Source organism: Schistocerca piceifrons, chromosome 3 (assembly GCF_021461385.2).
Source record: "Schistocerca piceifrons isolate TAMUIC-IGC-003096 chromosome 3, iqSchPice1.1, whole genome shotgun sequence".
NCBI lineage: Eukaryota > Metazoa > Arthropoda > Insecta > Orthoptera > Acrididae > Schistocerca > Schistocerca piceifrons.
In genome coordinates this window covers 793492248-793510343 of record NC_060140.1, presented here as the reverse complement: position 1 = coordinate 793510343, position 18096 = coordinate 793492248, and the positions used below count along the sequence as shown (strand labels likewise).

The window sequence follows — 18096 nt, the reverse complement described above, 5'->3', positions numbered from 1 at the left end:
CCCGTGGTGATCAGACACCTTATCAAGAACCATGTCTCGCCTTTTTTAACGCCCTGGGAACCAACATGAATCACGGTGACTTCAGTGTAATTACTGACTGTGAACAAAAGTCCCATGGAAACTTCCTGGCAGATTAAAACTGTGTGCTGGACCGAGACTCGAACTCGGGACCTTTGCCTCCTGCAGGAGAGCTTTTGCGAAGTTTGGAATGTAGGGGCGGAATTAAAAGCTGTGAGGACGGGTCTTGAGTCGTGCTTGGGTAGCTCAGTTGGTAGAGCACTTGCCCGCGGAAGGCAAAGGTCCCGAGTTCGAGTCTCGGTCCGGCACACAGTTTTAATCTGCCACGAAGTTTCATATCAGCGCATACTCCGCTGCAGAGTGAAAAGTTCATTCTGGAAACTTCCCCTAGGCTGTGGCTAAGCCATGTCTCCGCAATATCCTTTCTTCCAGGAGTGCTAGTTTTGCAAGGTATGCAGGAGAGCTTCTGCGAAGTTTGGAAGGTAGGAGACGAGGTACTGGCGGAATTAAAAGCTGTGAGGACGGGTCGTGAGTCGTGCTTGGGTAGCTCAGTTGGTAGAGCACTTGCCCGCGGTAGGCAAAGGTCCCGAGTTCGAGTCTCTGTCCGGCACACAGTTTTAATCTGCCAGGAAGTTTCATATCAGCGCACACTCCGCTGCAGAGTGAAAATTTCATTCTGGAGAAGTCCCATGTTTGTTCACTCATTGTGTATTTCTTTCAGTTGGCTTCCATACTATACCGTAGTGTTTTCATGGAGCTATGTCAGTCGGCTGTGACACAGCATGCGGAAGGTATTTTTAATTTTTAAGAGTTGCACACTAGTGCATATCTATATTGGCTGTTCCAAAACCAGTGACTCAATTGGAAAGGCGTACTACATACCTTATTTGCTGAAGTCCGGGCTATCCAAACTACCAAAAGACGCAAGTATCACGACCGCTGAACTTGTTTCGATACTGGAAGCATTAAATTTCTGCTCGTAGATAATAGTATTTCTGTATTTCCTACTCATCCGCTCTAATAGTATTTAAAAATATTAGCACCTGTTTGACTGAAAATCCCATTGTATATAAGATTACCGAAGTGCCGGAATCCATGCGTGAAGAAGGCCATTCCGTTAATTTCGCTTGAGTAAAATCACACTGTGCAATCACTGGCAGCTGACCTGTCAACTGCTTATCCAAAGAAACTACAGTGACAGGGCTACAATCCAAAATACGTTTTACCGACCTGATATGTACTACAGAAGAGGCACGGTAGAAAACTGGCAACAGGAATAGGAGGAAACAACAAGACACAAAGGCTATTCCACGAAACCCAATACACATTCAGTTTCATGACACGATGCCTCTCTAATAGCAAGACTTAAATTTAACGATGGGTGTTTCCGTAAACATCTTCACTGGCTGCACATCCCAGAGACAATTTCTGCTGTTGTGCATAAGAAGAGGACACAGATCACATTCTCTTTGGGTGCCTCAGAGCACGTGGAAGTACTACAATCCTTTTACGAGAACTTGTAAAGCTTGGTCATCCATTATCAACCTGTGTGAAGCTCTCGTTAGAAACACGGAATCATTCTGTAGCATTTTATTTTACAATTACTATATGTCAGATGGTTCAAATGGCTCTGAGCACTATGGGACTTAACTTCTGAGGTCATCAGTCCCCTAGAACTTAGAACTACTTAAACCTAACTAACCTAAGGGCATGACACACATCCATGCCCGAGGCAGGATTCGAACCTGCGAGCATAGCGGTCGCGCGGTTCCTGACTGTAGCGTCTAGAACCGCTCGGCCACACTATATGTCATTTATCTCTATCTGTAACTGTGTACTTTCTGTCTTCAACATATATATATATGTGTGTGTGTGTGTGTGTGTGTGTGTGTGTGTGTGTGTGTGTGTGTGTGTGTGTGTGTGCAAAGAAACAAAGAATTTCTAACAGTAATGTTGTGTAATACCTGTACATTCTGTGTAGAAATAAGCTAACTGTATGGTACAAGATAAATGTCAACAATTTTTTTTTTAAATCAGAAAAGCCACAGAACATAAAAGCAGAAATTGTGTTGTAGATCGTGCTGTTTTGTTTGTATCACGCCCTCTTTACTCGGCGATGTCTGCCTCTCGGTGCTGTCCGTGGCCTGGTTGGTAACAATTAACACGGCATTTACGAGATGTGTGCTAATCCTCGGCACCTGGCCAGTGTCACAACATTATGCTAGGCGATAACAAACCAGGCTGACACTCTTGAGTCCTGAAAGACGCAGTTCACCTGCAGACTAGCAAGTGTGACGCATTAAAGCCACTTCTCATGCAGAGGGCAGGTATCCAGCAAAGCAACTGTCACAGCCTTTTTTAGAAGTACGCGTTAAACCAACATGTGTCGCGAACGGGATAGGAAATAACTACCGTAGTTCAGTAGTCATGTCTGTTGCTACAAAGGCAGAGTGAGTTTCAATGCAGATTTAAGGGAGGCCTGACAAGCAGAAGCTGAGCGAAGCGAAATATGAGCGTAAGGAGAAGAATGCGAGAAACCTTCAATGAAATCGAAAGTAAAATTTTGCCGTACTGTCTAAGTGCCTTTTCCGAAAATTACCGTTAAAAGTTATACAGAGAACCAACTCATGAAGATAACGTCTTAGATATGCCGGTGACAAACTTCTGTAATTATATTGAGAGCTTTTGTGCTCTTCCATATTCGTGCTTGCCGTTGACCTAAAACAGTTAAAGAAAGAGCTTCGAAGATTAACACACAACTAGGACTATTAATATTTTTTTTTTAATTATCGGGTACCCGATATATCGATATTTAAAGAAACATCGTCATAGCCAATCGACATATCGAAAAAAATTTCCGATATATCGACGTATTGGCTGAAAAAATATTTACCGGTCTATAAAATTGTAAATATACTGCCGGTTTTAGAGCTGTATATTTAAGCACTGATTTTTATTAGATATTCTGCACATAGACAAGCTAGCAACCTGCTTATCCCCCTCTGAGCAAGAACTGAAAGGAAAACGATGTACGTTCACGTTTGTCGATAACAATTTTGCTAACCATGGTACCTGCTTTAAGTGCCACAATAAATGGTGTCCGATGGGTCCGTCGCTCCGTTTCGTCACATATCGCCTTTGTCCGGAACATTTAATGTTGACTACCCCGTTTTCTCATTTGTGCAAACGCTAGCGACCTAGCAGTTTTAGTGTCAACACTACATGGTGATTAAACAGTGGAGTTTCTGCTGGCAGAACCGCCACCTTACTTCACACAAAGAGAAAGATTGGGCGTGATGAAAGTTCACAAAATAATAAGATTCCTTCACACAGTAAAGTAAAATTATGTTCTACCACAATTTCAAAATAGCAATTTCAAATACTTACCGGAAATTTTCGAAAAAAGTATAAAATAAAAATATCGGCACAGGATATTGTAATTTTGATATCGATACATCTAAAAAGAAAATAATGCCAATTTATATCGACATTTCATGGAAAAAACGGGAAATTCATCGCAGACGGTAACTTTATAATACTACTGTTCGCACCTTAAAGCTGAATCGGAAAATAAATGAAAATCAGTACAAGCTATAATTTCTTTTTCGTCCCTCTACTCGCAGTTGAGGTTGCAGTCAAATCTATTTACTGGATTAAAAATTGTTTACTCGAATGGCATCATTTTATATGCAACTCTTGCGAAGTTTATTTCATCCACCAACAAAAAAAAATCAGTATTTTTGATTCAAGTTCTTTGAGAACACTCTGTCCAAACACTCTATGACCACAATGGCATTGAAACAGAGGTTGACACGGGGAAGGCCGAAATACTAAACGCCTTTTTTCCAAAATTGTTTCACAGAGGATGATCGCACTGTAGTTTCTCCTTTACATCGTCGCACGAACGACAAAATGACAGGTCTCGATATAAGTGACCAAAGGATAAGAAAGAAAATGAAATCCCTCAACAGGGGAAAGGTCACTGGACCTGGCGGGATACCAGTACGATTCTACAGTAGAGTATGCGAAAGAACTTTCCCCTCTTCTAGGTGCAGTATACCATAGGTCTCTGAAGTAACGAAGCATTCCTAACGATTGGAAAAAAAGCGCAGGTCTTTCTCGTTTTCAAGAAGAATTGTCAAACAGACGCACGAAACTATAGGCCTATATCTCAGGCGTCGGTCTGTAATAGAATTTTGGTACATGTTTCATGCTCGCTTATTAAGACATCTCTGGAGCCTGAAAATTTCATCTGCAGGAACTAACATAGGTTTGGAAAACAACGGTCGTGTGGAACCCAACTCGCTCTGTTCGACCACGAGACCCTGAAAGCAGTAAATACAGGCGCCCAAGTAGATGCCGTGCTTCTTGTGTTTCGGAATGCATTCTATACAGTTCCGCAACGCCGACCAGTGAACAAAATACGAGCGTGCAGAATATCAGACCACCTGTGTGACTGGACCGAAGACTTTCTAGCAAACAGAAAACAGCACGTCGTTCTCAACGGAGAGAGATCTAGAGGCGTAAAAGTAACCTCGGGCGTGCTCCAGGGGAGTATTATAGAACCATAACTTTTCACCTAGTGGATAACGTCGAAAGTTCCATGAGGGTTTTCGCTTACGTTGCTGGAGCGTACAGGGAAGTTGCGACGCTAGAAACTTGTGAAAATGTAGCAAAATGCAGGAAGGCATGCAGAGGATCTACGCTTGGTGCGCTGAGCGGTAGTTGCCTTCAACATAAAAACAAATGTAACGTATTGCGAATACAGTCAGAAGGATCCTTTATTGTACGATGACAAAATTGCATGACAGTCACTAGAAGCAGTTATTTCCACAAAATATGTAGGGGTATGCGTACAGGACGATTTGCAGTGGAACTTCCACGTAAAATTAATCGTGAGTAACGCAGATGCCATACTGAGGTTCATCAGAGGAACCCTCAGTAAATGCAGTCCATCAACAAAGGAAGTAGCTTACAAAACACTAGTTCGATCAGTTTTGGAATACTCCTGGGCAGTATGGGATGTGTACCACATAGGACTGATAGTGGAAACAGAGAAGACCCAAAGAAGAATAATAAGTATCGTTACAGGTTCGATTAGTAAGCGCGAAAGCGTCACGGAGATGCATAGCCAACATCAGTGGCAGACGCTGAAAGAGAGGTGTTCTGGTATGGTCTGCTACTAAAGTTCCAACAGCGTACGTACGTACAAGAGTCAACCAATATATTGCTTCCTCCTGTGTACAGGGGATAAACCAAATAATGTGAACAGTGGTAGTACTGGGATGGTTCTGTTTGTTGGTCAACAACACAGGTAAGGCACGTGTCGCGCTGGACTACGCGTGTTCAATACAGACTAGGCATCAATGCAGGTTGCTTACGAGCAGTGCACACTTCGTATTTGCATTCAGAGGCCGAGGTCGATGTGCAATGAAAGACCTAATAGAGTTTCAACCAGGAAAATTGTGGAGGCCCGATCAGCTGGAGCATCAATAACCAAGACAGCTAACTAATTGAATGTTTCAAGAGCAACTGTTTCCACCCAACAGCCATGCCAGCCTACACAAAACATGGAAAGACAGCATCCTGTAAAAGTAATACTGAGCGCAAATCAAAACTAGATGACATAGATCGTCGTACGCTAACACGAATTGTGTCAGAACAACACAAAACTATGGTGGCTAAAGTGACTGCAGAGCTCAACAGCCATCTTCGAGACCCTGTTACTGTCAAAACTCTCCGCTGAGAACTCCACAAAGCGAATATTCATGAAGGAGCTACTATACCGAAACTATTAGTGACGACAACCAACGAAAAGAAGGATGAAACTTGATTACAGGAGCACAAATCCTGAACGGCTGATCCGTGGAAACACGTCATATGGCCCGCCGAGTCAACATTTTCGTTATTTCCAACATCTGGCCGGGTTTAAGTCTGGAGAACGCCAAAAGAAGCCTACAATCCTGATTGCTTGATTCAAATGTTCAAATGTGTGAGAAGTTCTAAGGAACCAAACTGCATGGGTCATTCGGTCCCTAGATTTACACACTACTTGAACTAACCTAAACTAACTTATACTAAGAACAACACATACAGCCATGCCCCAGGGAGGACTCGAATCTCCGGCGGAAGGAGTCGCGCAGTCCGTGACAGGACGCCTCAAACCGCGCGGCCACTCCGCGTGGCTTTGCTTGATTCGAACGTTTAAGCATAGAGGTGGCAATGTGATTGTGTGGGCAGCCACTTCATGGTATTCTGTTGGTCCAATCATTATTCTCAAAGGCCGTGTTACAGCCAACGATTATGTGAACATTTAGGCGATAAGGTGCACCCAATGATTCAAACGTTGTTCTTCAAGAATGACGCCATATTTCAAGATGATAATGCACCCATTCACACAGCCAGGACAGTACAATCGTGGTATAAGGAGCATGCAACTGAACTGCATCGTCTGCCCTGGCCAGCACAGTCCCCGAACTTGAATATTATCGAACTCTTGTGGCCGGTATTGGAGCGCAGACTCAGGAGCAGATTTCCGCGTCCCTCATCACTTAAGGAGTTAAAAGAGCTTCTGATCGAAGAGTGGTGTAACATTCCACTGGATACTATTTAATTATTATATGTCAGTTTTCCACGAAGAATCGGAACTGTATTACGGTTAAATGGGGGTCCAACCCCATATTACTAAACCATTCCCAAGTACGTACAGGTGTTCACCTTATTTTGCCTGTATATATACCCTTGTATGTATACGGGGAAACTAACAAGATAAAATCAGAGATATTCGAGTCTACACAGAGGCTTACTAGCAATTACTCTTCCCGCGAACCATACGCCATTGGAACAGAAAGAGGGGTAGGTGACACTGGTACGCAAAGTACCTTCCGCCACACACCGTAAGCTGGCTTTTAGAGTATAGATGTGTATCTTTGTGACACTTTCGTGCTTACGTAATGAATCTGCGACAAAACGCGCTGCTCTTCTTTTAATGTTCTCTGTTTCCTTTAACAATCCCATCTGGAATGGATCCCATACTGAACAGCAATATTCAAGTATTGGTCCAACGGTGGTTTTGTAAGCTACCTTCTACATCTACATCTACACCTACATCTACATCCCGTACAGCGCGCGGAAAAAAACCAACACCTATATCTTTCCATGCGAGCTCTGATTTTCCTTATTTTATTACGATGATCGTTTTCGCGTCAACAAAATATTTTCGCATTCGGAGGAGAAAGTTGCTGATTGAAAATTCGTGAGAAAATTCCGATGCAACGAAAAACGCCTTTCTTTTAATGATGTCCACCGCAAATCCTGTATCATTTCAGTGATACTCTCTCCCCTATTTAGCGATAATACAAAACGTGCTGCCCTTCTTTGAACTTTCTCGATGTACTCCGTCAATCCTGTCTGGTAAGTATCCTACACGGCGCAGCAGTATTCTAAAAGAGGACGGACAAGCATAGTGTAGGCAGTCTCTTTAGTAGACCTTTTACATTTTTTAAGTGTTCTGCCAATAAAACGTAATCTTTGGTTAGCCTTCCCCACAACATTTTATATGTGTTCTTTCCAATTCGAGTTGTTCGTAATTGTAATTCCTAGGTATTTAGTTGAATTTACGGTCTTCAGATCTGATTGATTTATCGTGTAATCGAAGTTTAACAGATTCCTTTTAGCACTCATGTGGATGACCTCACACTTTTCGTTATTTACGGTCAACTGTCAGTTTTTAGACCATACAGATATCTTTTCTAAATCATTTTGCAATCTGTTTTGATCTTCTGATGACTTAAGTGCCTGGCAGAGGCTTCGTCGAACCACCTTCTCAATAATTCTCTATTATTCCAATCCCGTACAGCGCGCGGAAAAAAACCAACACCTATATCTTTCCATGCGAGCTCTGATTTTCCTTATTTTATTACGATGATCGTTTTCGCGTCAACAAAATATTTTCGCATTCGGAGGAGAAAGACCGTTTTCTTCGAAGTAATTCATAATGTTCGAACACAATATATGTTATAGAATCCTGCTGCATATCGACGTCATTAATATGAGCCTGTAATTTAGTCGATTACTACTACTACCTTTCTTGAATATTGGTGTCACCTGTGCAACTTTCCAATCTTTGGGTACGGATCTTTCGTCGAGCGAACGGTTGTATATGATTGTTAAGTATGGAACTATTGTATCGGCATACTCTGAAAGGAACCTAATTGCTATACAGTCTGGACCAGAAGACTTGCTTTTGTTAAGTGATTTAAGTTGCTTCACTACTCCGAGGACTACTTTACGTTACTCATGCTGGCAGCTGTTGTTGACTCGAATTCTGGAATATTTACTTCGTCTTCTTTGGTGAAGGAATTTCGGAAGACTGTGTTTAGTAACTCTGTTTTTGGAGCATTATCGTCGATAGCATTTCCATTGCTATAGAGCAGAGAAGGCAATGATTGTGTCTAGCGGCTAGCATACTTCACATACGAGCAGAGTTCCTTTGGATTTTCTGCCAGGTTTCGAGACAAAGTTTCGTTGTGTAAACAATTATAACCATCTCGCATTGAAGTCCGCGCGTAACTTCGAGCTTCTTTGTTGACGGACTACATTTCCTAAGGATTCTTCCAACGAATCTCAGTCTAACTCTGCCTTTATTACGATTAGTTTTATGTAGCTGTTACACTTTAAGTGGCTCCGTAAATATATTCCTACATATTTTATGACAGTAACTGCTTCCAGTGATTGTTCTGCAATCGTGTAATCATACATACACATCAAAAAAAGTTTTGCATCACCTCGGTTCCAAGAGTTCCGGAACCTGTACAGAAAATTGGAAAGGAACTCAACATAAACATCATTTCCGCCCTCTTTATTGCTCATGAAAACCACACATTGCATGTTGTACCACTATACTGCGAGACCTTCAAAGATGGTGCTCCAGATTGCTGTACACACCGGTATCTCTAACACCCAGTAGCACGCTCATTAATGCAGGCCTGTATTCGTCGTGGCATACTATCCACAAGTTCATCAAGGCACTGACTGTTGGGCCAGATTGTACCACTCCTCAGCGGAGATTCAGCGTAGATCCCTGAGAGTCGTTGGTGGGTCACGTCGTCCATAAACAGCCCTTTTCAATCTATCCCAGGTTTGTTCGATAGAGTTCATGTCTGGAGAATATGCTGACCACTCTAGTCGATCGATGTCGTTATCCTAAAGGAAGTCATTCACAAGATGTGCCGATGGGGGCGCATCATGCAGCCTTTTGCGCCCAGTTTGAGTCGTAACACGACGTCCTGTGGCTGCACGAAAAGCATTATTCAATATTGTGGCGTTGCTGTCAGGGGTCCTCCGAACCATAAACCGTAGGTAGTGGTCATCCACTGCAGTAATAGCCCTTGGACGGCCTGAGCGAGGCATGTCATCGACAATTCCTGTCTCTCTGTATCTCCTCCAGGTCCGAACAACATCGCTTTGGTTCACTCCGAGACGCCTGGACACTTCCCTTGTTGAGAGCCCTTCCTGGCACAAAGTAACAATGCGGACGCGATCCAACCGCGGTATTGACCGTCTAGGCATGGTTGAACTAGAGATAACACGAGCCGTATACCTCCTTCCTGGTGGAATGACTGGAACTGATCGGCTGTCGGACCCCCACCGTCTAATAGGCGCTGCTCATGTGTGGTTGTTTACATCCTTGGGCGGGTTTAGTGACATCTCTCAACAGTCAAAGGGACTATGTCTGAGATACAATATCCTCAGTCAACGTCTATCGTCTGGAGTTCTGGGAACCGGGGTGATGAAAAACTTTTTTTGATGTGTGCAATAATGGATCTTTGTGTCTGTGTGCGCACAATATGTTGCGCTCGTCACATTGTGGGGATGTGATGCTGGAAACGTCTCTATGTCCATTTTTGTCGGCAGATGACAGTCTGTGTATCTCATTACGACATGATGGCTTCTTCTGGAGTTACGGGCAGTTGCCCGAAAGTCGGAAAACTGGGCAGCAACCGGCTGCGCGGCTATTGAATGCTGGGCACCCCCTGCGGTTACCGAACGCCACGGCTATCCCACAGCCCCCAGAGAATAATTGATCACAATGTTTTCGCCTTATTAAGTGTACTTCAAAGAGCCAGACGCCGTCGCACGGTCCAACCAGTGGGAAGAGTCTGTTGCATTCTCTCTAAAAATTTAGTTAAGCCAATAGTCACTCTGGACGGCGTTCTTGGTGCATACATAAGGTTGACCAATCATGAAGACACTTCCTCAGCTCAGTGGTAACTATCTGTTTAATAATGACTGTCAGGTATGAAAAAGGAGGGCAATTATATGTGCTGTCGCCTTCTTTTCCATGAATTTAGGGACAACTCTCGCCCCTCACTTTGGCAACAACATAGTTTTTTTGAAAGTAGATTCTGGGCATTCTTCTCTGGGGCGTCACAGACTGGGGATCACTCTAACCGCTGCCTGGTACTCGTCAGTGCTGTTTAGGGGAATGTGTCGAAATTAAGCTAGCACGATTCATACTCCGAGCAGCTCTTTACTTGCTCTCTTTAAGATTCAGCTTGTGTTGCTTCATTTGATTATAATTTTTGTCCTTGAATTGTAGCACTAACTTTGATTTTGCGACGTAAGATGATCTTGTTGCGCTTACTCTACACAGCCTTCCACACTCCACATATACATCTACATCCACATAGATACTCCGCAAGCCACCGTACAGTGCGTGTCGGAGGGTACCTTTCCTGTTCCACTGCCAAATTGAGCGAGGGAGAAACGACTGTATTTATGCCTCCGTATCAGCCCTAATTTCTCGTATCTTATCTTCGTGGTCATTACCACAATGTATGATGGCGGCAGTAGAATCATTTAGCAGTCAGCTTCGAATGCCGGTTCTCTACATTTTCTCAAATGTGTTTCTCGAAAAGACCGTCACCTTCCCTCCAGAGATTCCCATTTGGGTTCCTCAAGCATCTCCGTCACTCTTACGCGTTGTTCGAACCTACCGGTAACAAATCTAGCACCCCGCCTCTGAATTGCCTGGATATCTTCCTTCAGTCCGACCTGATATCGACCCCCAAACACTTGAGCAGTTCTCAAGAATAGGTCGCACCAGCGTCCTATACGCGGTCTCCTTTACAGGTGAACCACTCTTTCCTAAAATTCTCCCAATAAATCGAAGTCGACCATTCGCCTTCCCTACCACAGTTTTCACATGCTCGTTCCGCCTCACATCGCTTTGCAATGGTACGTCCAAATTTAAAGGACTTGACTGCGTCAAGCTGGACACTAGTAATACTGTATCCGAACATTACAGGTTCACTCCACCCACTCATTCGTATTAACTTACATTTTTCCATATTTAGGGCTAGCTGCAATTCGTCTCACCAAATCGAAATTTTGTCGAAGTCATCTCGTATCTTCCTACAGTCACTCAACTCCGACACCTTACTATACACCACGGCATCACCAGCAAACAACAGCAGATTGCTGCCCATCCTGTCCGCCAAATCATTTATCTATACAGAGAACAACAGCGGTCCTGCCACACTTTCCTGGGGCAGTCCTGACGATACCCTTGCCTCTGATGAAAACTCGCCGTCTATTATTTAAGAAGTCTTCGAGGCACGCACATACCTGTCAACTTATTCCATATATTCGTACCTTCGTTAACAGCCTGCAATGGGGCATCGTGTCAAATGCTTTCCGGAAATCTACAGATATGGAATCAGTCTGTTGCCCGTCATCCACAGTTCGCGGAATATCATGTGAGAAAAGGGCAAGCTGAGTTTCGCACAAACGATGCTCTCTAATACCATGCTGATTCGTGGACATAAGCTTCCCAGTCTCAAGATAATTTATTATATTCGAACTGAGAATATGTTCAAGGATTCTGCAACAAACAGTAGTTAGGGATATTGGTCAGTAATTTTGCAGGTCTGTTCTTTAACCCTTCTTATACACTGGTGTCACCTGCGCCTCTTTCCAGTAGCTTGGGACTTAGTGCTGGGCGAGAGATGCACGATAAATGCAAGCTACTAAAGGGCCAACGCCATACAGTACTCTTTGTAAAATCGAACTGGGATTCCATCCGGACCTGTTGATTCATTTACTTTCAAACCTTTCAGTTGTTTTTCTTCGCCAGGGATGCTCATTACTCTTTGGACCTCCCCACTGTGTTAGCATAGTTTTGTAATTTGATTTAAGTTGTGCCGAATTTTGCTCTCTGTTATTTTATACAGTGATTTACTTCAATCATTAGAGCAAATAAATAACTGTTAACAACAGTCTTGCCGGCCGAGATGGCCGAACGGTTCTAGGCGCTACAGTCTGGAACCGCGCGACCGCTACGGTCGCAGGTTCGAATCCTGTCTCGGGCATGGATGTGTGTGATGTCCTTAGGTTAGTTAGGTTTAAGCAGTTCTAAGTTCTAGGGGACTGATGACCTCAGCAGTTAAGTCCCATAGTCTCAGAGCCATTTGAACCATTTTGAACAACAGTCTTAACGTACAAGGAAAACCTTGAGCGCGAGGACGCAGAAGGTCAATGATTTTTACGGAATTCGACGCCCCACATTTTGTCCACCATGCACCCATAATATTCGCTGCTAATGGCAACAGGGGTCAGGAATGCAGGTATCCAATAGCGAGCACAGCATGAGGCTGCGGAGCGTAGTTGAACTGCTTAGTTGATCAGTATCTCACTACAGAGCTACAGTACTAGTGGTGTTGATTCAGAGCACAGCAATGTCAACAATAAACAACGCAAACATTGCATTATATCTACAACAGTTGTCCAAGTTGTATTTCGTCAAAAATCAACCTAACGAATTTCATAGAGTGAGAAAGAAGTGACAGATGAATTATAAGCGTTTCTGCAAGATGAGTCAGTGGATCGCGTGGTGTCGTGTACGCTCGACTGTGCAGACAATGTACATGAGGAGTACAATGGTGACGATACGTACCTAACAATTGAAAGTGATATTGAAATAGGTGTCGAGCCATGTAGTCCATCTTACTTGTCGGGCAGGGTGCCACAAATGTACATGGAAAAACATCCACAGCATAATAGTAGGAACAGATTTCGAATAAGTCCATAGCAATATGACAGTGGCGCGCAAAAGAAAAACTATGGATATTCATCGAAGAGAAGACGCACCTGATACAAAAACTGGTGTTTGCGCGCTTCAGAGATGCTTGATACACTTTACAGGATGTGGCGTGATAGTGACGTATTGCATTATGCACGTCACAAAATGCGTGACATACATTTCAGTGATTTCAAGGGAAGCTGTAGATGGTTGCATAACTTCAAACAGTGCTTCAGAATTGGAAGACGTAAGATAACGAAATTGCAGTCAAAGCGTCAACTTGACGATGCGGAAAAGGCCCGGAAATTCGTAGATGAGATAAACTTATCCCACCGCCCAGTAAGGAATTTGTTTTCAACTCCGACCAGTCGGAATTTGAAGAGGAAATGCACATGAAAGAAACCCAGTAAATTAGATGTACCAAGAAAGCTGTATAAAGATCAACCAACATCGATGCCCTAACTCATTTGTAGACAATTATGCCGATTGTTAATCTGCACGGTAAATTGGATGGAAAATTATTTATTGTGCCGCGAGAAGTTGGAGATGCTTTGTTCCCTACGAGTCTTTCCCGTGTGCATGATCTCGCAAGGGCAGGAGGGAATATTTACGTCACAGCAAGCTAGATTGGGTAAATGGGCATAAGAGAACTACAACTACGGTATGGCCACTGCTTTCAGCCAATGGCTGGTACGAGAGTCTCCGACTATCTTGCGTCTTCAATGGTGCAAACGTCGAATGACTTTCGACAAAATCCTTTTTTGTTTTGTATCACGCTACTCTACAAAAGCAGTAGCACCATTCCTAAAATACAGAATAACGACTTATTAGTTCTTCGTAAACATGAACGAACACAGACAAGCAGGACTGACTAATCTCGTTCTCACACCAGAAACTGTGGAATTTCGTTTTGCTTGTTCATCTATTTCAAGCTACACAACATGGATATAAAATCAATATACATGATGGAGACTTTGTACCCTTGCATATGCCGCCCCTTATAAACGAACAAGCGGGAAACGAAGTAAAAAAGATAAACAAACAAACATCCATAAAAGATAAATACCTTTACATTATTGTAAAACAATAAATCAAGTTACAAATACCTCAGTCTCCTCCTTTAACTGTTTTCATTTTGTCTTCGAAGACGACAAGTTATATTTTATTTATTTATTTTTCTTTTTTGCGCATTGCAGGAGTAACAAACCGCTGAAGTTGTGGTCTGAAACGCTTGTACCTTTACAACCCAAGTGACCAGTCAATGCATCACTTAAAATACGTCAGTTACATAGTACAGCATTCGTGATAATTATCATCCCATTAAACAAATATTAGAACCCAAGGATTTCAGTTTATATTCGTATGCAAAGAGCCGTAAAACGCTTTTTGGGGTTTCATTAAGAAGTTTAGTTTTCATTATAAAATCACTATAATCACACCCAAAATCAAATGAAACGTCATATGCAAAAGTAAACAACACGTCATATACAATTTATATCATGTGAATATTAATTTATCATACTTCGTTCCTGATAAAACTTCTCTAAATCAGAAATAATATTTAGCGATTCGTAACATAGTTATAAGTGGAGGAACTGAGGAAAGATTTAATTTCTGCTCAATCATAATGCTAACAGTATTAATACTAGTGCAGACATCCTACATCTCTTTCACTATAATGTACACTCTTGGCATACGTAAACCATGCACAACAATCCCACGATCGAGAACAGATTCCTCATCCTGGTGCAGCGACTTCACTCACTCTATACATGCACCAATATCAGATATCTTTATCGATGTGGAAACCCTTACAGGGAACAAGAATTGTTTTTCTTCATGGGTCCACTACTCAACTTAATACCTCATGTCAAGTTCAGTCCTAACATTCTCAACATCACCACTCGTAACGTAATCACTTTCCTCTTTCCTTCCCTTAGTAAGGGCACATACAACATACATCATTTTATTATCATAATAGTGTTTATAGAAGTCGATGGCCACCAAAGGGAAGCAGTGGTTGAGAAGGGAGTGAGGCAAGGTTGTAGCCTGTCAGCGATGTTACTCAGTCTGTTTATTGAACAAGCAGTAAAGGAAACAAAAGAAAAATTTGGAGCAGGAATTTAAGTCCATGGAGAAGAAATAAAAACCTTGAGGTTGTCTTAAAAAACCCATCGTCTACTGCACAAATAGCGTTATCAGAATCTAGAAGTATATTTACTGGTGTATGTCCGACTACTCCATTAAGTTCTGGTCGAACACGTTGCTTAAAGGGTTGTGTTCTTTCTTCTAAGAGATCGTCTGTTAATGTATTTCCATTGTTATGGCTTATTAAACTAGTAGGATTGGTGTCAAATATTGTACCTTGGAGTTCTGTCTCATTGTTACCATTTCTGTGCGTATTTCCTGCTCTGTTAACGTCTTGACCACTGGATTCTCTGTACATAATACTCTCACTATTTTCTCTTGTTCCCCATTGTCCTATGTTGTAACGCCAAATCATCGTGTTGTGTTTGTGATCGTTGTTGCTGTTGTTATTTGATTGCCATCGGTCTGATTGTCTCTCAATGGTGTCTATCTGTTACGAATATTCTAATACATTATTAACATTGCTCAAATCTTTGCCGAGAGTCTGTTCCTTACTCTCCGTGGGAGGCCACTGATAACAAGCAGGAGTGACTAATCTCATTCTCACACCAGAAACAATTGAATTTCCCTCTGACATTCTTGTCAGCTCTACGTTCCGGTCTTCGGCATTTCTTGGGAGCTGCGCACGGCCTGCGGTCTCTTTGCTGCTACTTGCGAAGACGTCACGGGCAGCTCGACTGTTGGCGCCGCACGTAGCTCGAAAGGAATACCTGAGACAAGAATACAACAGCCGCAGACTGCGAGAACAGTTCTAAAAACGAAATAAGGATAATAATCTCCTTAACAAGAAACACTCTAATTCTCAACTTGTTCTACTTATTCAGTTAGTTGAAGCTACACAATATCGATATAAAGTCAACATACGTAAGGGAGACTTTGTAACCTTACACTGGTCAAAATAACTTGCTTTGTGCTTGATTCCTGGTCTGCGTATAAAATTCATACTCCTTTAGAGCAAACTATCCCTCCTGAAAAGTGTGTGACATTGCAGTTGATACCATCTGGAACCACAGGGCAAATTCAACCTCTAGACGTTTGTTTTTTCCGCGGCTATAAAACGTATTATCGTAATATATGCAGCTACGCCTTAATGTACAGCCAGTTTCACGATAAGCTCCACGATAGACTGTTTCGCATTCAGTTGCATGCCATCACATTCCACGAGTTCTCATCACTCCGTTATACCTTTCTTTAATAGCGAATATCTAGTTGACCATCCTGCACGGTTTGTAACTCCCAAGGAAATCGCCTTCGATCTTGACGGAGCAAACCATCGTGGTCACTGTGGCGCGCCATTTTTCATTCGGTGTCCGTGGTGCAAGTTAATGGTTTGTTTTGAACATTTCTTGAATATCGACTACGTCCATTTTGTGAAGTGTAATACCTAGATCCCGTAGAAGGTTGACCTGCCGAACATTCACTTTCTGTCGCCCTCCCAATGCCTGTGGTGAGTCATTAGCAGACAATATTTTTTCCCCCCTCACAATTGTTAATACAACACTTTCAAATGAGCCTTACTAAAGATTGAACTTGACCATGTACTCAAAAGGTCCTTATTATATTTCATGGTCCTTTAACTTGTGCTGCAACATGTCGTGGTTAGGCGACTCATTATATATATATATATAACGTGTTTTACACCCAATTAGTTCACTTCACTGTCTCAGGGTTTTTCTTGTTCACAGTGATCATTTACTAGGAAAATACACTTCTTTACTCTGCGAAAGCAGCGACTATTGCACTCGCTCATCTTGCATCAGTAAAATTTGGTTTTGCGTATTATCTCGTGACAACAACGAGCGTTACACTCACTCGTTTTGTATTACTACAACCTGGTTTCACTAACCAGGGATCAGAACTTCCAACTAATCCCAAAAAATAATATGCAAAATGCTCGTAATATGTAATCGATTGATGATGACGATTATGATGTTTGGTTTATGAGGTTTAGTTTGGGAATTCAGTGAGTGGTTTACATAGACGAAACATGGAGTTGTACACACTGTACTTTGTCTATATACTGACAAAAGAACATGTGTGTGAGTAGTATAGAAGAAGAAAGGTGCAGGTCAAGATTTTAAACGTTGCTGGACTCAACTCGTGATAGCGCTGCCCTCGTAACAATAGTAGAGTGTACGCTGTTGCATCCCCTTGTCCCTTTTTCTCGAACCGTTGTACTAACACCAGTAAGTTAATTTCTGGAAACTGTGGCAGGTGTTGCAACGTTCCCTTTATATGTCTTATGTTTCACATTGTGCTTGACACTCCTTTAGCTGTTAGCGAAGCCACTCAAGAACGGACAGAATTTAAGACTGAGTAGGAACGTAGTCGAAGCCGTAGACGTGCCCTGTGTACCGCGGGGTCGCTGAAGTTTTGAACGGCAGGTAATTTACTGCACGTGTCTTAGTGGGATGCTTTCCTAACGTATGTTACCATAACTTTAATGCTCTAAAAAAATTAAAAAAAGCTGGCAACGCTGTGAATCGCATAACGCACTAATACTGTCCAGAGTCAATCAAACAACCCGTTAAGTTACGACGAAACAATTGCAAACGATTTCTTCATTGTTGCTGATATTCATCGTCCGTTGAAGAGAGTATTCCTAGGCAGTGTCACACTCGGCAATCTACAGTGACGAAAGAACAGCATTGTCACAAAAGAAAACGTGTAGTCTTTCGACAGCGTGTCAACCGGTGATGTCAGATAGAGAACCGAAATATTAGCACCCATAGCGAGGAACAGCATCTGATAAATTAATTAGTAACTAGTGAATAGGTAAAATACGTTGGCCGCGAGAGCTGACGAAGGGTTCATAGCACTGGATTCGCATTCAAGGGAAACTCAGGTCA

The 18096-nt window shown here is 42.5% G+C and overlaps 1 non-coding gene across 1 annotated transcript; it reads left to right on the top strand.

Moving 5' to 3' along the window:
• The first annotated feature begins 252 nt into the window (after positions 1–252).
• Positions 253–327, top strand: Trnap-cgg. Its single transcript has one exon. It is a non-coding gene; the product is annotated as a tRNA-Pro (tRNA).
• Positions 328–18096: the final 17769 nt, after the last annotated feature.